Source organism: Carex rostrata, chromosome 5, assembly GCF_964058835.1.
Source record: "Carex rostrata chromosome 5, lpCarRost1.2, whole genome shotgun sequence".
In the NCBI taxonomy this organism is placed as follows: Eukaryota; Viridiplantae; Streptophyta; class Magnoliopsida; order Poales; family Cyperaceae; genus Carex; species Carex rostrata.
The window spans coordinates 2,732,443-2,759,959 of NC_135922.1; the positions used below are offsets into that span (position 1 = coordinate 2,732,443).

Consider the following 27,517-nt stretch of genomic DNA (forward strand, 5'->3'; position numbering starts at 1 on the left):
CGATATTGTCAGTGTATTCGGTAGATTGGTACAAGAGATCAGCAAATCTTACAAACAAACTTGGAAAAGAGGTTTATCTCTTAACAAACTTGGAAAAGAGGTTTATTTCTAAGAGAGAAGAGAGCAGCTCACCACCAAATGAATCATTTTGTCTTCACATTATAACAATAGCACGCCAGACCCAATAACAGCAGTTATTATGGGTGCACTTGATGTCGAAAAACAAAAAAAATACATTACAACTCAGCCGTTACAGGATAACAAAAGTCCATTATAAGTTCAAAAAACAAATGATCAAACCTGTTCTTATCAGCCATTGCCAGCAATCAATCATTGGTACTGTACATATCAGTTTGAAAACATAACAGCCATTGCAAGGTTAATCTCTGGTAAATAAAAACAACATACATTATTAACAAGGTTGAACTACAGCAAATAAACTCTGGTAAATAACAGTCCTGTAATGAGAAACCAGCCATTGCAAGGGTAACCACTAACCAACTGCACCACAATTTACTCAAACTAAGAAAAAGAAAAATCAGAATCAATTCCAAGTCTTCAAATGAAGTTAAGCAACCTAGTTGGAAGCTGACAACTCATAATTAATCAAGTTTTATATAATGTGGTATATTACCAGTATCTATTGTTTGCATTCTCCAAAAGATATGTTAACGCATCCACCTCATCACCCAGCAAATCAACCTAACAAATACAGACAGAAAAACAAATAAAAATTTGTGCCTTTAATGGAATAGAAAATTTTACCCTCCAAATTTCCTGGAATGCAACTTGTTCTTTTTCACATTCTCACTCAAGAGTTAGGAAATAATTAATTTACATTCTGAATTTGGCAAGAATGGTACCTCTTTCTTAGCCGTGCAAAGATTATCACTTCACATGAAAAGAAACAACAGTGTAAAAAATGACCTACCTGAAGACAAAAGGGAAAAGAACTAATAAATACAGCATAGAAAATATTACAAATGACCAAAACACCCAGAAGGTAGGGTGAATGGTTGCCTTAACAAAAATTCAACTGTTTTGCTTAATTTGCAGCAGATGGTAAAATCAAAATCCAACAAGATAAAACAAGCAAGATGCACAAACAAATTCAAAAACAATAAAGTAAAGTTAATAGTAAGAGTAAGAAACGCACAAACTTGTTAATGGAGTTCTGTTAGTGAGCTAGACGTACTCCTACTTCTCCGGAGATCACAACCGCTAACAGTGTTGTTTTGTATTGTCAAAAAACAAAAGGATTACAATCTAAGTTGATTCAGCACTTTCCTGTTCAGCTTCTCTATCATCTTGGGGGTTGCCAATAGGAGGATAGAACTGCTAATGAAAATTAGACATGATATGCATGTAAGCTATTGTTCTAAAGGATTTGATGCTGGGCATCAGAATAATTGAAGTTGTTTGGTCATGTAACGACCAAATATATTCTAGCACTGGAAATCACCTCTTTTTACTATTCTTTATTTCATTTTTTGTCTAGTTCTGCAACTTGGGTATATTTTTAATCCTTTTGGAATTGATCAAGGTTTAAGCATGGAATTCCAGAAATTTTAGATGTTGGTATGGTTGGGTCTGCTATTAAAAATTTATAGTCTAGGGCCTCTAGCTTGTAGCTAATATAATATAATTTATTTTTAATGTTGTATCCATACCTCATCGTAAGTGATGTTGTTTCTTTGGCACCAGTCTCTCATCAGAGGACAATCACCAATGTTAATACGAGGTCTGGGGTGGCTTTCAGTAGCAAGAGAAATGCTTATGTTCCTACAGTGTCGTATGTCCACAGTTTTCAGTTTCATCAGGCCCTGAAAATCTACCAACTCATCCAGCCTTGGGCACTTCGTTATGACAAGAACCTCTAGAGTGCTTGAATGGTTTTGAACCGATAGCAATGGCAAGGAGCACAGCTTGTCACAATGATTCAGTTCCAGGAACTTAAGTGATAGTGGCAGTGTTTTATCATTCCAATTGCATAATTCTGGACATAATGATATGCTCAAGCACTTGAGGGTGCTGAGGTTATCCAGCCCTGTCATTGATATGACCTTTGTGCACCTCATAATCTCCAGTATCACCAACGAAGCCAGATTTAGAATTACATGTTGACAGCTCACTCCAAACGATGGTGCACATGTTAATGATTCAACTTCTTGAAAATCTTCTTTTGTTAAGAATAGTTTAAACTGATTTTCTAGAAGTGGAATCGTGGAATCTGACAGATGGATCTTATTATTCCCAGATAAATTCAACTCCTTTATCGTTGTGTCTCTCTGTTGCATAAGTAAAATAAATTAGTTTAAAGAAGGTAGAGTAATGAGTAAAACAGAGTGTTTAAAAATTGTAGAGAAATGAAAAAATTGTAGAGTAATGAGTAAAACAGAGTGTTTAAATAAAATGCTCATCTACCTGGTAGACATATCTTTCTCCCAAATATAATCTGGGGTAGTCATAAATTTCAGCACTTTCTTGTTCACCAAATTCCTCTTCACCACTTTCATGTTCACCACCTCTGTGTTCAGCACTTTCCAGTTCAGCTTCTCTATCATCTTGGGGGTTGCCAATCAACTACAAATGAAAATTAGACATGACATGTAGGCAAGTTAGGATTATTCTAGAGGATTTTATGTTGGACATCAATATAATACAAGCTGTTTGGTCATGTAAAAACCAAATATATTCTAGCACTGGAAATCCTATTCTTTATTTTCTTTTATTTTTTTCTTCTTTTGCAACTTTGTATATTTTTTAATGCTTTCTGAATTAATCAAGGCTTCAGCATGGAAATCCATAAAATTTACCCGAGATAGTTGGTACAGTTTGGGTCTGCTATTATTAAATATATAGTCAAGGATCTCTAGCTTCTAAATAATCTAATATAATTTATTTTTAATGTTGTATGCTGGCCTCATTGTAAGTGATGTTGTTTCTCTGGCACCAGTCTCTCATCAGAGGACAATCACCAATGTTAATACGAGGTCTGCGGAGGCTTTCAGTAGCAAGAGAAATGCTTATGTTCCTACAGTGTCGTATGTCCACAGTTTTCAGTTTCATCAGGCCCTGAAAATCTACCAACTCATCCAGCCTTGGGCACATCGTTATGACAAGAACCTCGAGAGTGCTTGAATGGTTTTGAACCGATAGCAACGGCAAGGAGCTCAGCTTGTCACAATGATTCAGTTCCAGGAACTTGACTGATAGTGACAGTGTTTTATCATTCCAATTGCATAATTCTGGACAGAATGATATCCTCAAGCACTTGAGGTTGCTGAGGTTATCCAGCCCTGTCACTGATATGACCTTTCTGCACCACATAATCTCTAGTATCACCAGTGAAGCCAGATTTAGAATTACATGTTGACAGCTCACTCCAACTGATGGTGCACATGTTAATGATTCCACTTCTCGAAAATCTTCTTTTGTTAAGAATAGTTTAAACTGATTTTCTAGTAGTGGAATCGTGGAATCTGACAGATTGATCTCATTATTCCCAGATAAATTGAACTCTTTAATCGTTGTGTCTCTCTGTTGCATAAGTAAAATAGATTAGTGCAAAGAAGGTAGAGTAATGAAAAAATTGTAGAGAAATGAAAAAATTATAAAATGCTCATCTACCTGGTAGACATATCTTTCTCCCAAATATAATCTGGGACAGTCATAAATTTCACAGTGCTGTAGATTCACAATAACCTCGAGAGTGCTTGAACGGTTTTGAACCGATAGCAACGGCAAGGAGCTCAGCTTGTCACAATAACTCAGTTTAAGGGACTCCAGTGAAAGTGGCAGTGTTTTATCCTTCCAATTGCATAACTCTAGACAGTCTGATATGCACAAGTGCTTCAGGTTGCTGAGGTTATCGAGCCCTGTCACTGATATGATCTTTGTGCACCTCATAATCTCCAGTATCACCAACGAAGTCAGATTTAGAATTACATGTTGACAGCTCACTCCAACCAATGCTGCACATGTTAATGATTCCACTTCTTGAAAATCTTTTTTTGTTAAGAAAAGTTCAAACTGACTATCTAGAAGTGGAATCGTGGAATCTGACAGATGGATGTCATTATTCCCAGATAAATTCAACTCTTTAATCGTTGTGTCTCTCTGTTGCATAAGTAAAATAGATTAGTGTAAAGAAGGTAGAGTGATGAGTAAAACATAGTGTTTAAAAATTGTAGAGTAATGTAAAAATTATAAAATGCACATCCCATGGTGATCATGTACCTGGTAGACATATCTTTTTATCAACTCATCCAGCCTTGGGCACTTCCTTATTACAATAATCTTGAGAGTGCTCGAATGGTTTTGAACTGATAGCAATGGCATGGAGCTTAGCATGCCACAATATATCAGTTGAAGCGACTCCAGTGATAGTGGCAGTGTTCTATCATTCCAATTGCATAAATTTGGACAGGATGATATGCTTAAGCGCTTGAGGTTACTGAGGTTATCCAGCCCTGTCACTGATATGACTTTTGTGCACCTCATAATCTCCAGTATCACCAACGAAGCCAGATTTAGAATTACATGTTGACAGCTCACTCCAACCGATGGTGCACATGTTAATGATTCCACTTCTCGAAAATCTTCTTTTGTTAAGAATAGTTTAAACTGATTTTCTGGAAGTGGAATTGTGGAATCCGACAGATGGATCTTATTATTCCCAGATAAATTCAACTCTTTTATCGTTGTGTCTCTCTGTTGCATAAGTAAAATAAATTAGTTAAAAGAAGGTGGAGTAATGAGTAAAACAGAGTGTTTAAAAATTGTAGAGAAATGAAAAAATTATAAAATGCTCATCTACCTGGTAGACATATCTTTTTCCCAAATATAATCTGGGATAGTCATAAATTTCAGCCCTATCGGTCGAGTGTAACACATCCTTCATAGGAACATGGAATTCCAATTTTGGGCAGTATTCGAAACTGACTTTTCTAAAAGAATTTAAGTCTATGTCTGTCCAATTTATCGAGATAAGCTCTACACAGTTTGAGATTGTTAAGCTCTCAGGTATTGACCCAATCTTGATTTCACGAAAGCCACACTCATGTATCTTCAGTTTTAAAGCTCGAACTAGAAATGTTACAAGTTCTAATTTTGGGCAGTGTTCAAAACTAACTTCTCTAACAAAATTTAAGCCCCCATCATTCCAATTAATCGAGATTAGCTCTATGCAGTTTGAGATTGTTAGGTTCTCAGATACTGACTCAAATATGATTTCACGAAAACCACACTCATGTATCATCAGTTCTAAAGCTTGAACTGGAATAGTTATGAGTTCCAACTTTGGGCAGTTCTCAAAACTAACTTGTCTAATAGAATTGAAGCCCCTGTAGCTCCAATTAATGGATTTTAGCTCTAAACAGTTAGAGATTGTTAGGTTCTCAGATACTGAATGAAATATAATTTCACGAAAGCCACACCTCATGATCTCCAAGTTGCTTATTACTGATGGACATGTTAGGAATTTCAATTTTGGGCAGTTTTTGAAAGTAACATCCTTGATGTTTGGTGGAATTGTTGGGATTTTCCATAATTCCAGGCAATTTTCTAAAACGAGCTTCTCTAGATATGGGAAGTCACCATCATTTGCTTTCCACTCCACCAAATTGAGCATGTTCCTCAATAAGAGCTCTTTAAGTGATGGATAACTAGGTTTCTTGGGCTGCTTGGAAGAATCATATTCGACCCACAATGAATTTGTTCTAGGCTCATCTCCCAGATTTCCACCTGATATCTCCAGAAATCTAAGATGTGGCAGTTGACCAAATGGTGGTAAGTAGTTAGGCTCAGTACAGAAGTTAAGAGTGAGAGTTGTCAGTTTGGGAAGTAATGGATTATGCAACCAAGAAGGAAAATTTCGCCCTCCATAATTTAATATTCTAAGCTCTGTGAGGTTACCATGAGGTTGGAGGCTCTCGAGTACAACATTATGTATCTTTTCATCATTCTCACTCTTTGCATTGTTACTTGAACGGCAAGTTAAATGGAGATGGAGTGCTTCATATACTTCTCCATCATCTCTGAAATACTCCATAACACAATCTTCCTGAAAGTTTAAAATTAACTCGTGTAAATTTGGCTTTGATGCAAGATTAGCATTCCTGCAGAGTTCCACATCAACAATGTTTCTGAGCCCTGATATGCACAATGGTCCCCTAAGCTTATTCATATCCTTAAGCTCTCTCAGCCACCCATTTATTTCATGATCCATGAGACTAAACCCCCCCCCTAAACCTCCCCATAAATGTTGGAGAGTTGGTAATTTCCCAATCCCTGATGGCACGTTGGTAAGAAAAGCAGGTAAACCCAGAATGTGTAGCCTAGTTGACTGCTCTATGCCCCTTGGTAATTCTTTGATTTGGTAACAGCACATTAACAATAATGTTTGCAGGTTAGGAAGTGGGAAGATAGATTCAGGTAAATGCTGGATTCTCATACTGTTCAGACTAAAGCACCGAAGGTTAATAAGGTTTTTCATGTTTTCAGGTAACTCCTCAAGATCCCAAGTTTCTAGAACCAAAGTTTGGAGGTTGTATAGAAGACATAAAGTTTCAGGAAGCACTTTGATTAGCATACTTGAAACAAAAAGGCAGCGCAAGTGCTTGAATGTGCCGAATGTATTTGGCAATGAGGACTCTCTCAAATGAAGAGCTCTCGCACAAGCAATCTCAGGGAAGATTGAAAAGTCAAACTCCCCTGACATGCAGTCTTTTCCAAAAGTTCTAATAGATCTGTAGGTGCTGGGCACTAAACCCAATAATTCATCTTTCTTGGTGAAGTACAGATGGCATACTTTGCATACACCATTGTATCCATGGTCATTTTCTAAAACTGGCCAATATGCCTCTTGAGAAACGGATCTTGCTAAATCATGTATTAAATCATGCAAGATGTAGGAAGAAGGCCCACCATCAACAAGTGATCTGCCTTGCAATTCATCAAAATACTCGCTTCCAATCTCTTCCAATGTTTTCAAATTTCTTGTATTGCCATTAATATAGCCTTGCGCCATCCAAAGCCTAATCACCATGTCTTTTTTAAAATTAAAATATTTCGGAAACATGGCTAAATAAAGAAAACATGGTTTTAGATGTTGCGGCAATTTCTGGTAACTTAACCTTAAAGCTGGCATAACCTCTCCAGTCTCATCTATTTCTGATATATTACTCTCCAAAATTTCCCTCCATTTCTCTTCATCCATTTCATAACGGAGAATGCCTCCAAGTGCCTTTATTGCCAAAGGTGAGCCTTTGCACTTTTTGACAATACCACAACCAATCTCATGCAGATTTGCATTTTCACTTGTCTCCCTACAGCCAAAAGCAAAATGCTTAAAAAGTGACCAACAATTTTCCTTGGGTAAGGAACTCAATTGAAAAAGTGATGTTGTCTGCATGATCTTAGCAACTGAGGTATTGCGAGTTGTCGTCAGAATTCTTACAAATTTAGCACCAAGAAAACCAACTCGAAAGCACTCCCACAAATATCTTTGTTCATTCCACACGTCATCTAGCACAAGAAACAAACCAAGACCTCTTATCTTTTCCTTGAGAACATCTTGGAGTTTGCTTAGCTCAGAAAACTCACAAGGGTTGTCACTCACCGACTCAACAATAGCTTTGGTTAGCCGCACTAGATCAAAGTCTTCAGATACACATACCCAACATCTCTTATTAAACAACCCATGAATCCTGGAGTCATTGAAAACAAGTTGGGCAAGTGTGGTCTTGCCGAACCCGCCCATTCCTACAATGGGAAGAACCATAAAATCAGGACCGGTTGAAGGATTCATGAGGCTAATGATCTCCTCCTTCTCTTCCTACCTACCAAAAGTAGCTCTCTCATCCATATGGGAGCTGGTTGGTGGTCGGATTTGTGGACTGCTAACCAGTCGGGTCCCATCCTCCTCCCTCAAATGAAGTTTCTCACGAGCATCTGAAATCTCTTCAAACCTCTCTGTTATATCCTTGATCTCCTTAGCCATGCCATCTGGAATGGAGGCCTTGGTATTAGTAACTGAATAAGAAGCAAGGGAGGATGATGCGTACATCTCAGCAATTTTTCTCTTAGTCCCTATAAAAATGCATATCAAAATTTCTCTTAGTTATCCCCATTTTTATTTCGCAAAAAAAAATAAAAAAATAAGAAAATTGTCTTAGTCTCCTTAATTATCCTTGTGGAGTGAAGAAAAATTACCCCATGAATTTTTTACGTTATATATATATATATTTTCTTTGTTGTTGTTCTGGATGGATTGCACATGCGTTAAATTTCCATAAATATAAACTTTTTTATGCAATGAGGATTAAAAAATGCGACATTTCAGGAAAATGTTATTATCTTACCAATTAGTCACTATGGCAATAAAGTTAAATGTAGAGAAGGAAAAATCAAAATCGAAATCGGAATTGGGTGAATCAGTAGGAATTGGATTGAAAACTGGGATTATTTTGCGAGAAGGTTTTTTTGTAATAAATAATAAGAAACAATATTTTTTTTTTCAAAAAAACATGTGAAGACAAATGAATATTACTAAAGTTCATTACATTTATAAGTTAGCTACACGATATCCATTTTATATTTTTAACTTCAAGTTTAAAAAAATATACGAATAAATAAAATCATAATTGAAAATAATAATAATAATAAAATTCTTGAATATAATTTGTGTATTTATTTAAAATTAAATTGATGTTAAATACACACAGCAATGAATTCATAAAATATGATAACTATAATATGGCCCAAAAATAAAATCAAAAGAATAGTAATTAAGCCTATTTTAAGCATGCTTTCCTGGGCCATGTTTTTTTTTTGGGCCATGATACATTAAGAAAAGCATACCCCCGTCCCTTTGGTAAGCCTCAATGGCAGCATCACCGCTGTCGACGATGGATCTGAGCACCTCGTAGTGGAACTCATCCAGCACATCCTCTGCTTGGTAGGCCACACCTCTCAGCTCTGCCAGCCACAACCGAACAGATCGGTCGTAAATCTCCCTCTCTTCAGCGTCCTGTTGAACAGCCTGGATCCTCGCAAGCAGCCGACTCAGCTTCTCCAAATCGGCTCTGACACTTTTCTGTTGGTCACTAACAGGGGAAGTGGAAGTGCTGCCACGAAAGGCCTGAAGGAGGTTGGTGGAGAGGGATTGGAGGGAAGAAAACAGTCCGGACGCCATTGAATCTCTCTCTCTCTCTCTTCACTTTCAATCTCTCGCTGCTTGCTATAGACTTTTGGAAGTTGACTTTCATTTTTTCCACGGAGTTGCAGAGTTGTAAGAAAGCCGTGGGTTTGTTCACTGTGGCACACTCCACATAGGAAACCATGCTGCAGGTCGAGGCAGGTATTATTTATCTTTTTTCACTTCTTACTAATTTCTCTCGCCACACCAAACCAAGTCCCCCCGCGCGACATATTGCACCACCACAGAGCAACTTGATTGGTTTGGTCAACGGAACCCAATCGAAATAATAGAATAAAGATGTATTGACCCGTCAAATAACTTCTTTTAACAAGTCAGTATTTTTTAGTATTTAAGAAAAATAAAATTCAAAAATAGCCCTCAAATGAAAAAAAAAAATCAGAACCCAGCATAAAATGCAACTTAGGTCCGAGTTTTTTTTTTTTTTTTGGTAATTCAGAGATACTATGTTTTTATTTTATTTTATATTGTGTACTGTGTTTTTAAAAAAATGTAGGTTTGCTTGATTATATGTTGAACTTTTGCATGTTTTTATTTAGTAATGGGTAAACGCATTTTGCGATTGTTGAGAACATTAATTGAATGAATAATGTTGAATACGAAATTGCACATCTTAATTAAGAAGAAACACGGCTTAAAAATATTCAATTAAGTAAATATACACAGTAATCATAATATAATTTGATAAATGATCATGACTGAAAATGAAAAATAAGGAGGTTTCAATGTCTTATATTTTAATTTGTACCTACTTCATACCTTTATTTTGAGAAATATAATAACTTAGAATTTAAAACTTAAATGTCAAACTACTGTTATATATGATCTACATCATTTCTCTATGCACACGTAAAATATCATGTCGTTTCAATTTTATTTTGATTAGTATATCAAGAGCATGCAAAAATATACCAATATAGATAAATTATGGATGTCCTATATAAATGGTGTTTGATTGCAACATGAAAAAGATCATTTCTTGTGTGGACCCACCAATAATTTAATTGCAGATCGATTGGCCCTTGGGCCCGAAATTCATCAGTTTTGGATCCGGGCTTTGTTGTTACCACGTGGAGAAAACCGCAAGTTCATCAAAAATAATGGTAAACAAAATTGAGGATATTTTTTTTTGTGGGAGCTGTCATTGTCATTTTCTGGTACTATTTCTACGTTGGATTTGTTTTAGACCAGTTGCCCGAAAATGCTTTAGTTGGTCTTAAATAACATATCTTTGGGCTGCATGCATACACTCTTTTAAGAAGGTTACATGGAAAAGAAACTAAAAGGGTCATTTTGTAAATTTCTCATTCTAACCATAGTGACAAATGAATTATTCGGATTTGGTTCACCGAGGTCAAAAATTCATAATTCGGAAATAATTCAAATGTAATTGGAGAATGATTCGAAATTATACGGACCGGAGGTCTCAGTCCCACAAGGGCAAAAAAAATATTCACGAATTATTCGTGAATAATTAAGACAAAGCTCGGTTAATCAATGTTTCACAACCCCTAATTATTTTCTTTCTTAATCAATCTTTTAGATTTAGTAAACCAAGAAATAGAAACATTAATAAAGCATTTGCATTTGATGGATAAATATACAAATTAGTTTATTTATTTGATGGACAAATATTTAATAAAAGATAAGATATTTTCATGAACACGCACAACTTTATTTATATATGAACTAACAATAATAAAACCAAATGGATAAACGAATAAGATTCAACAGTTCGATCTCAGCCCAAACAAACCAGTACCAGGCCTGAGGCCCAGTCTACGTACGGATGGGCAATGTACAGATCTTGAAATAAAGAATTGCCTAGACAATTGAACTTATATATGAATTAAGAGCAAAGCTTATATGCCCCATTGATTTCGTACTCCAATCATACTTCACATTGTTATTTTCATTAAAATATGTAAATGGTAGAACTGAACCTCTCCACATAATCTTCATACAATTCTAGATTTTTTTTACTAATTTTTTGATACGTACAATGAGAGGAATTTCTCTTGACAATATCACCTTGTAAATTAACTATTCTACTTGAAAGAAGAAAAACAAATCTAATTCATTTGTGAAAATTCGAATGCACAATAGCAACAATTTATTTGGTTGCAGTAGTTTGTTGCTACGAATTTAGTACAACTAAAAGGTGGTTTCAAGAATTGCACGAGTTGCAACCAAAAATTAAGTTGCAATATATTATCTTATTGCTACCATATTTCGGTTGCGATAAATGTGCAATAGCAACCATATATTTGGTTGCCATAAATTATTGTTACGTATTTCATGCAACTAAAATTTGGTTGCAACAATTTCACAAGTTGCAACCATGGATTTCATTGCAATATAATTTTATTGTTACCATTGTTTGGTTGCGAATACTAGTTTATCGCTACCATTTTTTGTTGCGATAAATACGCAATAGCAACCGTTCATTTGGTTGCAAACCTTATTGCCACGTCAGTATAGCAACCAAATTATGGTTGCAATAAATAATTTTTTATTGCAACCAAAGAGTTGGTTGTCAATCTCTGCACAGCCAATGACACCCTCCTGCCAGGTCAGACTCTTTCTGGAAACCAAACCTTAGTATCCAAAGATGGTATCTATGAACTCGGCCTTTTTGCTTATTATGTCGGGTCTTATGACCACTACCTGGGAATTCGGGTTGTAAATGTTTATAATTCTTTGTTGCGGCTGTGGATTGCCAATAGAGACAATCCTATTGATGATATGTCTGAACTGCATATTTCTTCTAATGGAAATTTAGTACTGACCCAATCTCAAAAACTACTGTGGTCAACAAATCTGACAAGATCGAATGAATCAACATCTACCATTGCAGTTCTGCTTGATACCGGCAATCTTGTACTAAAAGAAGATGATAGTGTTTCTAGAATAGTATGGCAGAGTTTTGATCACCCAATGATACTTGGTTCCAGGGAGCACCATTTGGATTTAACATGGCCACCAGAAAGAATGTTTACCTCACATATGCATATTATTCTTCAAGTTCTATTTAATTTAGTTTCAAATTAGATCCAAGTAGAGCTAGGGGGTTTATTGTCAGAGTATTATCAAGTAATGCTACATATCATGGTATATTTTCGCAAGCAATTGATATAGTGGATGATGGAAATGGTTTAGTAACATTTAATGTTCCCAACAAAAATCATACATTCATACAATTAGATTACAGATTGGTTAGCATGTATTGGGTTAATGATCTTCCCAATGATCTTCCCAATTATATTACAGATTGGTTAGCAGTCCTGATACTCGGTGCTACATTGATTCATTTTGTGGTCCATCTAGCTTCTGTTCAGTTACCATGAACCCAACATGTTCTTGTCCTGATTATTTCCATCCTACAAATCCAGAAGCATGGTAGGGATACGGAAACTACAGTGACGGTTGTTCAAGAGATATATGACTCAATTGTCAAATTAATAGAAAGTCCAGTTTTGATAATGTATTCGTCCCAATAGAAATTTCATTTAAGTATCCTGATAATCACCAACTGCTTGTGCTAAAAGATGAAAACGAATGTGCCGCAACATGTCTTAGTAATTGCTCTTGTACTGCATATTCTTATTATAATAACTGTAGCCTATGGTTTGAAGAACTAAAAAATACTATCCTAAGAAGTGACTACGGGAATGGATATAAAATGAAAATTCGTCTTCAAATTCCAGCACCCAAACATAGATGGAGCACATCGATTTATCATAATGTCAGCCATGGGGGTTGCAGCCTTATTGGTTCTTGGGTTATTTATTTCTTGGAAGCGGAAAGCAATTTGCCTTATCTTCAACCAAAAGGATATAACTGGGGACCAACTGGTAGCATATTCATATGCAGAAACAAAAGCATCACCAAAAATTTATTTCACAAACTTGGAGGAGGAGGATTTGGTAGTGTTTTCAAGGGATCATTACCAAATTCAACAGTTGTGGCTTTTAAGAGAATGAAAAATGCTTGCTTCGAAGAGAAGCAGTTCAGAATGGAGGTGCAAACCATAGGAATAATTCAGCACATAAACCTTGTCAAACTTCTTGGATTTTGTTCTGAAGGCACTAAACGGTTGTTGGTGTATGAGTACATGCAAAATGGTTCTTTAAATACTCATCTCTTTACAAATAAATGTGTTGTTTTAATTTATATGCATGAGGAATGTAGAGACTGCATAATTCATTGTGACATTAAGCCTGAGAATACACTTCTCGATGCCAACTTTTGTCCTAAAATTGCCAATTTTGGTATGGAAAAACTACTGGGCAGAGATTTTAGCAGAGTATTAACATCAATGAGAGGAACAATTGGCTATCTTGGACCCGAATGGATTTCTGGACAACCAATTACAAAAAAATCCGATGTCTATAGTTTTGGCATGATGCTTTTCGAAATCATATCAGTGAAGAGAAATACAGAGAAATTCCAAAATCTGGAATGCACTTACTTCCCTCTTTATGCTGCTATGAAAACTAGGCAAGGAGAGATTATGTGCCTGTTAGATGATAGGTTGCTGGGACATGCGGACATGAGGCAGCTAAACATAGCTTGTAAGGTTGCTTGTTGGTGCATTCAAGAGATGGAAACAGATAGACCATCGATGCGACAAGTTGTTCAAATGTTGGAGGGTGTTGTTGAAGTTTTGATGCCTCCTATTCCGAGTTTTCTCCAAAGACTTGTGGATCTTGAGAATGATTCCATGCACGATCTGTACTTGGTTGAGGTCTACACCAGAACGTTGGTGCCCGTTGAATTTTCATTATACTATTAAGTTTGTTTATATTTTTTGTTTTGTTGTTGTTGTAATTTCCTATTTCCTGTTTATGTAACTGCATTAAGTTATGAAGTACTACTTATTAAGAACCTCGTTATTCTATTGTTGAATCCAATTTGGATATTAAATTATTGTTGACCGTTAGGCATATATTGTATATCCTTTCTCATTTTAACAAGTACTATTTGCTGCGTGTCTCAAGTTCTTTTTCTTAATTAAATTGAATTTTTTTTCGGGTACAGCCATTCCTTAGATTAAGATCCACGGTCGATTGATGTTTAGAGTGTGTTTCATCATATATGCTATCACAGCCGAAATTACCAATCAAGAAAAATTTGCAGTGAACTTGGTGCATGAGTCGCGAAATGCACGATTCAAGGAAACACCACCACATGAATGCAGTTTATCAGATTTTGAGATACTTGAAGAGTGCTCCAGAAAGAATTTGTTGAGGAATAATAGTCATCTGGGCAATAATGGTCTGTCCACTCAATTTGCTAATCCCACTCACTTTGTAAAATTAGGATTGGTAAGTGTATTTATTTTCTCAGAGGTCTGTCCACTCAATGATTGTTAAAATAATCAAAATAAATAGTCTATGTTAAAAGTACGTACTACTATTGAACTACAAGCTTAGAACCAGAAATATTTATTAATAGAAAATAAATTAAAAAATGTCGACAATGGGGAAGGAATTTGGGGAAATTCGACATATAAGAAAAATGTGATAGTTTATAATGTCCAAGGGATGTTATAGACCATCATGTCATGCTTAGCAAAAAAGATTAACCACTAACTAAACAACAGAAAGAAAAAATGAGACTTCATTGTCTATCACAACCAGGAGAAAAAAAAAATTCCATAATGAAGAGGAGAGAAAGGGAGGGTTTCAATATATGCCTTAATTTTTTGTGTCTACATCATGCCTTCATTCTTAGAACTAAAATAATATAAAATTTAAAATTTAAATTTCAAAATAAAATCAATATCTCTATTCTAAAATGGATAACTTAAAATGGATAATTTAATAAATATAAGACAACATTGACCTTGATCTACTCTAAAATGGATAACTTAAAAAGTGCTACTTAAATGGTGCTTGATTGCATCTTTCAAAGACCATTCCATTCCATCCTTATCGGGTGCGTATCCTTTGAGATATCTCAACTTTTGCGTGACCAACGTGTCCAGTGTTCGGGAGTGATGTAAGGGGTCAGCATTAGTGTGCTTTCAGATTCGTGCAGAACGTATATAAACGGTTGGGATTTTCCAAAAAGTCACGCAAAGTTTGAGATATCTCAGAGGACACGAATTCATCCTTATCTTGGTGCTTGGTGCTTGATTGTATGGGCCCATCAATAATCTAATTAATGATTGAGCTTTAGGCCCAAACGTCCTCAGTTTTGGATCCTGGGTTGGTTGGTTGTTACCCCCGTGGAGCTAACTAGTACAAATAAACTCATTCTACGTTGCAAATAGAAATAAACTGAAAAAAAATAAACTCAACTGTGTACAAATAATTTATTTAACGCACTTGTATAAATGATTAATTCAGAACTGAATTATCCATACAAATATATCAGATTGAGTTTTCATATTTTAGTGGCCGAGTCTAGGTTTTCACATAATACCATAGTACTCAGACAGTTTAATTTCGAAAACAAATTCATATTCCTAAACCCAATATCCTGTTATATATGCCCTCATTATCCAACATTCACATACATTTTCCACAATTAATTTGATCAAAATGAAAAGTCAAATTATAGAAATCCGGTTAGCGACATATTTCAAAAAAATCATATCAAATGCAATTAATTATTCAAACATTATCGGCGACGTAAGTCGAAACTTCAATGGACTGATTACAAAATTTGCTTTTATTCTTGTCACATCCAAATGATAGGATTGACAACCCGCCGCACTCATTAGCGCAAGGCAATTATATTTGAATACACAACATAATTATACATACATTACCAATGACAAGTAGATAAGCCACAATACATGAAGTATTTTTTTTTTCTCAAAGTGTCATGAGTTATATGTAACAAAACAAATCGATATAAATCTGATATAGTATAATAAAATACAAATGAAATACCATAGCATATTTATCGGAAACAACATATACTTTTATTGTGACAAATTCCGCAATCTTTGAGTTTGACATCTAACTCAGCTTCTTGCGCTCCGTACCTAGAACCCACAAAGTGGAACAGTGAGAGATTGAAAATCTCCCAGTATGGTATTCAGTTTCAGTCGAGTTATCCGCAGATCCAACCAACTGAAACTAAAACAACACCGAGCACCAAAACAATATAGACTGCAACAATAATTAGGATTAAAATAACAAGCTACTACGTAAATCAGTCAAGCCACATACATAGACTGCACGAAGGAAAATAAACAAGCTATGGAAACAACTTATCAACTGAAACAATTAAAAAGTTCATAATATGCAATGCTCACGTCAAATGCAAGTTCTTTCCCATTTTACTTGGAACCTTAATTAAATCATGCTTATGCAACCATACTAGAAAAGTTATAAAGGATTGGAAAAGTACCCCATTTGAAATACTAAAAGAGCAATCAATAATTATCAAGCCAAATGAATAATTCCTAAAAATAAATGCTCATATAATAAATTAAATGCACAACTACTCAAATATGTACAATTGTTCGACTATAGTAATTCTCAAATATTTTCCTTTGTTTACCGTGTGTTACAAGTTCTTGCACCAAGCATAAATCCGGTCATGCACTATCCGAATATGGTGCCTACACAATTTTTGTTATGGCCATAACCTAAAAATTATGCGCTACCCGAATATGGCACCTACACAGCTGACGCTATGCGCTACCCGAATATGGCGCCTACACAGTTAACACTATGCGCTACCCGAATATGGCTCCTACATAGATTTCGCTATGCGCTACCCAAATATGGTGCCTACACAGCTATCACTATGCGCTACCCGAATATGGCGCCTACACAGCTCTCGCTATGCACTACCCGAATATGGCGCCTACATGACCATAGAATTTCATGCTTACATTCCCATCAAAGTACATACAAGATATTCCATATACAAGCAAACTAATGTGGTCTATGAATGCAAATCATATTCACATTTCTATTCATGGTTCATTAATAACAAGTTCATGGTTCATAAACATCTATGTATCATGCATGCAAGTAAATCATGCAAAATTTAAGGTTCAACTCATGTCTTATGTCATTTATGCATATGCCATGCAACTTAAATCCTCAATGCAACTCATTTCTACATATGCAATGCAACTCCAACACTTCATACTTTATTTTCAGATTTTTGCTAGAAAAATATATGATCATGCATCTTGATGCTTTAGTCTAAAATATAACAATAGCATATACTACAATCTTATTTTTGCCACTAAACAGTTCAAATTTAGTCACAATTCAATTCTATAATATATGTTCATGCTCATTATGACAACCCATGCATTCAAGCTATGCAATTCTAAATAACATTCAAGAACTGAACTACAACTAATTAGCAATCAAGCAACCAAGCAAGCATCCACAATACAACCAATTAGCAACTAAACAAACAAGCAAGCAGTAACAACAAGCAACAACAACAATAAAATAAGTTAGAGGAATGAATAAAGTGTCACTGTTGTGTAGACACATTCGAAAATCTTGCTTGTTCCAGCCGTGCCAAGTTCATTCTTATGCCGACTTATTGAGATCGATTCAGTAGCTCAATAATGCCCTCTATCGATTTAGATAACCATTACTGACAGAACTTGTGAAATTACTAATTAAGCCTCAGTCAAGGACATAAAAGAGGTCAATTGCAATACAACAATTATTCACTTCCATTTCTCCAAATTAATTTGGATACACCTAAACTACTTAAATTTTCTAATGGAGCAGCAATTCTTTAATACCAATTCTATTATATTTCACAATTTTGCACAAAACCTAGATTGAATTCAAACTCAAGACTCTTCACAAACTCAAGCCTATGACTCTCAATAAGATGGTAAATAACCATTAATGGCACCAAGCTTCAATTCTAGTAAGGAGGAAGAACCAAAGAGCAAAGACGAAATAAAGGTTCTATCCTTGCATGTAACTCACATGCATGACACAAAAAAAAAATAATGAACAAGAGAGAATGCCAAATATCCAAAATTGCTCCAAATGGTTACGAGGTAGTGGATCAATTTCAGAGAGAACAATTGGTGTTGCGAGCATCTCCGTCTCGTTCGTCTCCTCTTTGTTGCTCGGCCACTGAAGCTGTCGATGTCGGTTATCCTCTTCCACGTTTTTGTGTGCAAGGTTTGGACTTTAGATTTCATTTTCTTGAAATGGGCATGTGTACTTGATAAGTTTTGAGAGGTTAATTGTTACTTGGAGGATTCGATTAAGAAGAGAGGAAAAGATAAAATTTCAAGTGGGGAGATTAATAAAAAATGAGAGAGACAAGAGTAAATCCGTGAAAAGGGGAAGATTAAAAAATCAAAGGGAATTAGTGGGATAGGTGGAATATATGCATGACATGTGTCCCAACTTCAATATTTGAGTTTTTATTTAACTCATTTAATTGAAGAGATTAATAAAAATGAGATAAGAGTAAAACCGGGAAATGACAAAAATAGAAAATGAAAGAGAATTAATGGGTTAAGTAGAAGACATGCATATATGACATGTGTCCCAACTTGCATATTTGAATAATTTTATTTATATAACATAACCTAAAAATACTGATTAAGTTTATTTATATTAAAACATGATGTTACCAATAACTTTTTAAATGGTGTCCTCATTTATTTTATGGAAGTTCGAAGCGAATCCGAATATGTTACAGTATATTCTAAATTCTTGATCTAATATATTCCAATATATTCGTAGTGCATTAATGACAAAAATTCAAAATAAATCTCAACATATTGCAACTACTTTATAATTATTCTTGAATTACGGGACATCTTCAAATATTCAAAAATTGAGACAGTAGGATTTTAAATTATAAAAGTTAGTAATAAATATACTCGAAAACCAACAATGCTATTTTAAAATCACTTACTTCAAGTTAGATAAACTTAATTTCGTGTGCCTAAAAATTAGGATGTTACAATTTGTCACACCCCGTGACAATCAGCTACGTATTTATACATAAGGTGTTAGCATACTACACACATCATCAATTAATAAAATATATATATATATATACTGCCACAAATTTATATATAAATCACACAAGTATTTCTGATACAAAAGACGTAAATGGACATGGCTAATATGTACATATCTCATAGCCATGTTCATTATATGTATTCATACAAACAAAATAAGCAAACTAAGTGGCAATATAAAAGTTATCCTCGCTTTGCATTCTTGTTCTACTCCTCACCTCGCCTAGCCTCGTTGTCTTCATCACCTGGAACCCACATAAATAAAGTGATATGGATGAGAGCTTGAACGAAACTCTCCGTGCAGATTTTTAGTTCCAATCCGGATCTTTGTGAAATTAACTTTAGATATCAAATGTAAAATTTCTCATTCATGTTTAATTAATGAAATCTATCCAATGATGCACCAATTTAGTTATTTAATCAAAAACATATATTTTCCTTTTTAATTCACATTTGTTTTTCTTGACTAAGCAGTGCATCCAGCTTTCCGCTAAGTCTTGGTTGTCTCACTAGGTGGTACATCAAGCTTTCCGCTAGGTCTTGACTATCTCATTAGATGGTGCATCCAACTCTCCGCTAAGTTTTGACCCGTGATAGAACCGCTTTCGCCTACAGTCACGTTAACGAGGGGTCTAGTCGAACAACGGATCCCATGTATACATCCCGATATGCAAAAACATATCAGCCCTTGTTTACTGATCGTATCCTAGCCTTTCTTATTCGCGTATATCATGTTCATTTCAAAATTCCATTTCAATAACAATCATGGTATCTTTCATTAGATTTCCAAATTCACCAATCATCACATAATTATAAAAATAATCATTTAACTAAAATGGTAAAGTAATTTAACAACTATCCAGGAAATACAGTGCACCTTGAATTTCATAATCTTCTCGAATGTACTCTTCACGTTCGTCATGTTCTTCAATCACTAGACATGAATCTAAATTATTTAATTCAGACTTTAATCAACGTATCCAAATAATTAATATATTTATCATATCTTATAAATTAAATTCAGTCATGAAATTTAATAGGAATAATATAAACAAGTATAAAGATACTTTGTTTTTGTGAATATATATATATATAGGACGATGTATAAGATTGTATGTACCGGAGATAATTGTCACACTCCAAAATGCGGGTATAATAGCCTGCCGCGTATATTTATTAAAACATATACGCAAAGCAGTGGATCTTTTATATGCATTACCAATAAAACCATTATATATTAACCACATCCCAATATTTCTTACAAAATTTATCTGACAAAATACGACAAACTATATTTTAGAAATGCCACCCACATCTTGTCAGTTTCAACAACTCAAAACCCCATTTTATGTGGTTATGCTGTCAGATAGAATCCAGAACTGTCTCTCCGTATCTATGTAATAAACCTGAAAATAACCCAAAGGGTGGGGAGGGGGGGGGGGGGGTGAGAAATAATATAAATATTATCTCCTAGTGCGAATTTGCCACAATCAGGCCACTAGACTTGCAATCAATCCATACCCAGAATTAAATCCTTGCAACTTGATATTAACAATTCAGTTTATATATATTAAATGAATGCATATGCTCAATCACAATATTCAATCGAATCCCAACTCATAGAATTTCAAATGAAGCTCAACAGAGATATATTTGGCTTAAACTCAAATTATTAGGTCTGGTAACACAAACAGGTGATCCACCAACTTGTCATGTAGGTGGCCGCGCTAAGCCCACACCTGCCAGTACTAGGTACCCTCCATTGACCCTCATTTGATGTGCTTTGGCTTATACAGTTAATTAAAGTCTGATTCATAGTCAGATGATATATTTCGTATGCAATAAACTCAGAATCGGTAATTCTCAACACATTAAACAAACCTGTCATTCCAGTCCCATACTGGATATGATATCAATTAGACGTCTCTTTATAGTCACCCATAATCACCGTTAGAATCAGAATCAGAATTAGAATCAGATTTCCTTTCCCAACCGGTACTGGGATTAGCGAGGGTCGTTCACCATATGCGCATAAGGATTCCGTAACCAAAGCCTGGTCATGACTCTAGACTTTGCAGAGCTCAACAGATTTCCATAAACATAAACTTGTGGTGACGCAACCATCATTCAGAATAGGAGATTTATATAAACGGTAAACCGTACAAAATGATAGATCAACAGTATCACACAAAATTCAGTTATAATTTGATTGGACTATGCACATGATTCACACATCTCAAATAATGCAACAATTAATTGTTCAACATGACAAACGAATAATAATTTAATTCTAAAAATGTAATATCAAATAAGTTTAGTAATCCCGCACCTGATAACGTAGGGTACAATGTGATTCTAAGCGCAATTATCATCCTGTAGGCACATCTGATAAGCCAGTTCAACTCAAATGGTTGAATTCATATTTTCGTCTAAAAGAATTTTCAATTTTAAATTACTAATTCAAAATCATCACCACATTTTTTTATACTGACAAGTAAATAAATTATATGGAACTAAATGGTACCAGTTCTAAGAAATATATAAATTATGAGAGATAAAATAAGACCCTGGCTTCAAAAGTAATTTTCATTTTAGATTAGGAAAGAATACTGTTATTGATCAACTCAACAGTTTGTGTTTAAAAAGCAACATATAGTTATAAATCATGCTTTCCATTCTTCTGTTACATTGCTAACTTTACCTCAAATTCAAGTTCTATTAACCATTTATACCTAAAATATACCAAATAAGTTTCAAAATAATATATGGTTTAACTGAAATTACTATTTCACACTACAAATATTTTATACATTCTTAGTCCAGTATTTCATGACATTCTCATGAGAAAATGGTTTTTCTTACAAATTTCTACATCCTGTTACAAAAAGGTGCCTGTCCAGGGACTGTTTTCTAAATAAATTTATTTTCTATCACAGTTCAGTCCTCAAATCCTGTCAGAACCGAACTTTGCATTGTAGACCCTAGTATTTACCAGAATTTATTCAGAGTAATATAGAAAGCTAAGAATTAACATAAAAGACCCTTAAATGATGCAGACTTGCTCTAGAATTGTACAGAAACTTATAAAACAGACCCTGAACAGTTTCATAATTTAGTAAAACTCCTTGCTTTGTAGCAAAATATATCAGAAAACTAGAATGCGATGTTACCAGTAAATGTTGTATTTTATCATAGTAAATACTATTTTATTAATCAGAGTACCATTAATATTCTTTAAAATAATCTTTAATTAAGTCACAATAGTCAAGTCATAAATAAACATGGACTAATTTCAGAATAACGTTGCAATTAAAATCAGTACAACAAAGCCATTTATGTACTTATGCTAATGATATACACACACATCAAACTATATTGTTATGGTCAAAGATTTAGTTATCTAATTATATATGCAGAAATTAAGAAACTAATATCAAATTACCAAGAAGGAAAATCATGTGCACTTGTACGTAGACCATAAAGTAGAGTTTGAATGATTCTTAGTACCTAGTACTCTACGTGCCCTGATACGAAGGAAGAGGAATTACACATCAGTGCAGATCCTTCTCACGTTAATTGTCTCACACAACTAAATGAGAGAGATAGAGATGAGGGTTTGAGAAACAAGTGAAGTGGAAAGGAGAGTTATTGGGCCCGGTATAGAGCAAAGCAGCTCTCTTAGTTAGTCAATGAGTAACCACGGTGGAACAAGGGAATTTTGCCACGCAAGAAGAGAGAGAATAAAGAGTAAAATAACGGGACCCACTAAATAATATTCATTCTTAACGGGGTAGTTGAAATAATCCAATTAAATTGATGGGCCGTGCATTAAATCTATTAAATCGTTTTTATTCATGCTTCATATTTTCTAGATATATCGAAATGTTCAAATTATATGAGAAGTATATTTATTTCAAATTTTTTTTTAATGATAGATTTATTGACTATTGAACCGTATTTAACTTTGAATTAATTATCTTATTAATGTATTTAGAGAATAATACTTGTTTAAAATGTTACATATTTCTGAAAATTTTCACTCGACATTTCATATTTCAATCTTAATTATTAATATTATGCTTTTATTTTACAAAATGTAACAATAATATATATAATAACTGTCGGATTTACAAGTTGTCACATTACCAGCATGGAAGGAACAAACAAGGAAGGAGATCAGAAGGAAAGGAAATCTCCAAAATTAGGATGTAAATTAGATGAGCTGTAATAGGATCTGTGATTTGTGATTGTATTGTAATTTCTAAATATGTGTAAGGAGAAAAAAAAAGGATAAATATAGGTAGAGGCACAATGTACAGGATATAGAAAAAACAGAAAACAAAAACCTTGTAATACTAGTTTTTTCTGATAAATAAAATTGAGGGAGGGAAGGGATTTCTTGGGAAGCTTGTGTTCTCTAAATTGAATCAATAACTCTAATTAAATTAGTATCATGCTTTGACTATATTTCTGGGAGTAAAAAAAATTCTAGAAGACAACTGAAAGTTAAATAACGATACATGATGAAAAATAATTCAACCATACGATCAACTATTATAAACAATATATCAAACTTTTTAAATTACCTTAAATGTAGAATTCAACACAAAAGAGGAGACAACAACACGTTTCCTTTTGACAATTGTGCAGGAAAGAAAAGTGAAGGATATGTGGCAGCGATTCATTTTGGTGAGAAAGATGTGGCAGAGAAATTAAATAGAGGAAAAGAAGGACAGGCTTTAAAGATAAGGATTGAACAGGAAGGGGTGCATTATAGGATTAGGGGTGTTCAAACGGTCGGTTCGGTTTAAACCCAACTAAAATAATCAAATCGAACTTAAAACCGAAGTTTGAAAATCCAACCGAACCGACCGAACTAAAATAGCAAACCGAATTAAAACCAAACAATTTAAAGCGATTTAAACTTCGGTTTGATCGGTTGAACCGAATTTTCTCAAAAATAAAAACTCAGTATACCTATACATTCATAATTTCGGTATGATCGGTTGAACCGAGGATTAATGAACCAAAATAATACTCGAAGTCTCAACCTATCAATAAAATCGGTCGGTTCGGTTTAATCGGTTTTGAGAAATCAAAACCGAACCGAACCATTTAAACCGAACTAAGTCACAAAATCAACCGAACCGAACCAATTCAACCGAACAACCGAACCATTTAAACCGAATCTTCCCGGTTCGGTTCAAAACCAAATAAACCGAACCATTTGAACACCCCTATATAGGGTTACATACAAAAGATGATAAGAATTGATCAGAAAAGGGTGCGAATCAGTACAGGGTGGTCAGTTTTGGACTGAGATTTAATTAAAAAAATTATGGGCTTTAGAAATCAGATTAGGCTGAAGGCATATTATAAAAATAATGGATGGTAGGAAATTAATTTGACTAAGGTCTCTTTTGGTCTACTAGTGCATTTAATTAATATAATTAAATATAGTTTAAATTGTACCTTAACTTAAATTTACATGTCATTACACAATTATTCCACTTTTCTTTCTCTGTTCTCTCTTATCTTTCCTTTCTTTTCAATTTTTTTTTTTTGTTTTCGTTTTCTGTTTTCTTTTCTTCATTATGTGAGAAAATGTTTAAATAGATGGGGGTAAAAACAAGAGGGTGGTGGTTGAAATTAAGTGGGATGGTTGCCATGGGGCCACATGGCAGCCACGTTTTTGGTTCTTTTGAAGTTAATATATTTTACTTATATACTTTAACCTTTTAATTCTATAAGTAAATTTAGAAAATTATTTCGAAAATATTATTAAAATTATTGAGGAATATATATTGTCAAATATATTAAGTGTTACTAAAAAAACATGCATCCAGATTTACAATTTAAATTTGAAAAATATCTAATATTGTTAACAAATTCAAAAATTTATTTTCACATAAATTAATATAATATATTTGGAATAAATAATGACTACCAGTCTGTCAATTTCTTATTCAATCCCACAAACCAAACTAAAAATAGAACAATTAGCCAATTGTATTGCACCAAGTGCCAATAACATTACGGCAGCTAAGTTAAAACTTATTCAAAGCAAATTATACGTCGTGGAAAATTGCAAATAAACCCACCAAATGACAGAATTTCAACATTAAGCCTGCTTCCATCACAGAGCCGAAATTTTAACAAGAAACAGAGCCAACAAGTAAAAAAAAAATATAAGAATCATTACAAAAACTATTTCATTGAATCAAACGGTTTAATAATCTATAATCTATAATTAAACACAGGCACTTCATCAGTTTACTAGGCATTTACCAGTACTATTTCGCCACAACAATTCAAAATCTGGAGATAAATTTAAGAAAATTCTTGAAATATTGGAAGCCGACCAAGATCTCTAATTGAGATTTTAATATCTTGCAGGGTTTGAGAGAGGTGTTCAACAAATAATGCTCCCCGTCTATTCTCCACAACCACAACCACAAAATAAAATTATATGAACTCTTCGTTCATTCTTCTTCTGATACTTCTTTCAAATTCTATGTTATGTAGCTTCGGCTCTCTCCTGATATCCTTTCCACAAACATTACATTCATGTCTTCTTCACCTAGTACATACAAACACAACCATGTAAACATCATTAATTGAACGCTGACGATAATGCTGTTTAATTTCTGGATTTAGTCATTTCTGTGCTCTATTGAGCATTTTAGCTTTCAACATCAAATATCAGATAGTACTATTTTAGTGTACAAATGCTGCATTGATTGAGGCCTTAATCAGTAAATACCGGTTCCACTTAATGAAACTGCAATGTTTGGGGAGTACTGCATACATCTTTATTTATGACAAGTTTAGAGTCCTTTATTGTAATTTCTATATGTCAAATTAAAAAAAATATACTAGCTGCAGTAACATTCTCTAGTGGCCTCAGCTCAGGCAAGACCATGTCTTCCCATCTTTGTGGTGGTGTTTGATTGTATAGGCTCATCAGCTTGTGGGTCTAATCTCCGATCAATTGCTTTAAAAGAATGCTGGACCCTGCATAAAAGAATAAATGTCATGTACTGATCTTTTTAAAAATGTTACCCTTATATACCCTCTGGCAGTACTTATCCAACTCGATTGCCCTTAGAAAAAGTGAATATCAGTTGAATGAATCCATAATTTAATTCGGTAGGGATTTAGGAATAAGCATCACTCAAGTGTGCAATAATGTCTCCTTTTAGTTTTATCTAATTAACTCAAAAAGGAGGATGTAAATATATATATGAATATAACCTGGTAGTGCTGAAACACATAGGAGTAATGACCTACATACAAATAATATTAGCCGTGATATTCAACAACTACTTATTTGAATGAATCAAAATATTGTTGTATGTTATTTGTGTGACATGTGCGGGATATGTTGGTCCTATCTCTGGTGCTCCCTCTTCGTTGTACGCATTCTATCCACATATGGAGTACAACCAGCCTTGATCCGGGTAAGGACTGCCATCTGCAGGAGCACCTGGCATCGGCGTGCTACGTTCCTCTCTATTCTCGTCATATGAAATTTCATGCCAGTTGGTTGTAAGGATTCGGTTCACTCGGGTCTCTGATTTTCCGTGTCGATTCACTGGCATATGATAGCAATTATGGGAATTATTCACTCGAGAAGTACAGTTTGGATTGGTACATGAGGCTGGATTCTGCGGCGGTGGGTACATTAAATGTATTTGAGAGCAAGACTGATCAGAACAAGAATTTTAGCTTGTTCGGTTTAACAGCAGGAAAGATGTTTGTGAAATCCCCGGCCCGAATTGGAGGCTTTCAACAGCAGGAAAGATGCTTGTGTTCCTACAGTGTCATATACTCATATGTCCAAAGTTTTCAGTTTCATCAGCAATGAAATCCTTCCAACACAGCCAATTATACAAACTTGTGCTTAAGCCCCTCTGACAAGAAGTATTTTCCACAATTTTTCAATTTATAAAGATAGGCCTTCTAAGTTTTGAAAATTTAGCAATTCAGTTCATGGAGATTATATCAGCAAATACCAGAAATTCAAAATGCTTTGTAGCAACAAAATATGATGTTGGTAAAAGATTTATTGGAAAAACAGATTTATCATTTCGAAAACCCATTAATTAAAAACCCGTAACTAAAAAACTGGCTAGCTGAAACAATTCAGCAAGATTAAGCTCCTATAATAAAAGTAAAAGTTCCACCTTATTAATCATCTAACGTGTCAGATATCATATTGGTCATATTCACACTACATTATTCAGTATATGTACAAATTTAACATATCACCACATTTAAATGTAAATAATAAAAACATATGATCTTTG

At 34.4% G+C, this 27,517-nt stretch overlaps 1 protein-coding gene, 1 long non-coding RNA gene and 1 pseudogene across 3 annotated transcripts in view; 1 reads left to right on the forward strand and 2 right to left on the reverse strand.

Moving 5' to 3' along the window:
* Nucleotides 1-27,517, reverse strand: part of LOC144554208 (uncharacterized) — a 106,857-nt gene that overhangs the window by 77,602 nt on the left and 1,738 nt on the right. The gene's annotated exons all lie outside the window — the stretch shown is intronic.
* On the reverse strand, nt 94-1,486 carry LOC144554828 (uncharacterized). 2 transcript variants are annotated; one of them, XR_013511766.1, is made up of 5 exons: nt 1,157-1,486; nt 864-931; nt 635-702; nt 301-386; nt 94-208 (listed from the first exon to the last, which is right to left on the reverse strand). It is a non-coding gene; the product is annotated as an uncharacterized LOC144554828 (long non-coding RNA). The 2 variants fall into 2 exon arrangements; XR_013511765.1 differs by having other exon boundaries at nt 131-386.
* On the forward strand, nt 12,746-14,015 carry LOC144554357 (G-type lectin S-receptor-like serine/threonine-protein kinase At2g19130 pseudogene; annotated as a pseudogene).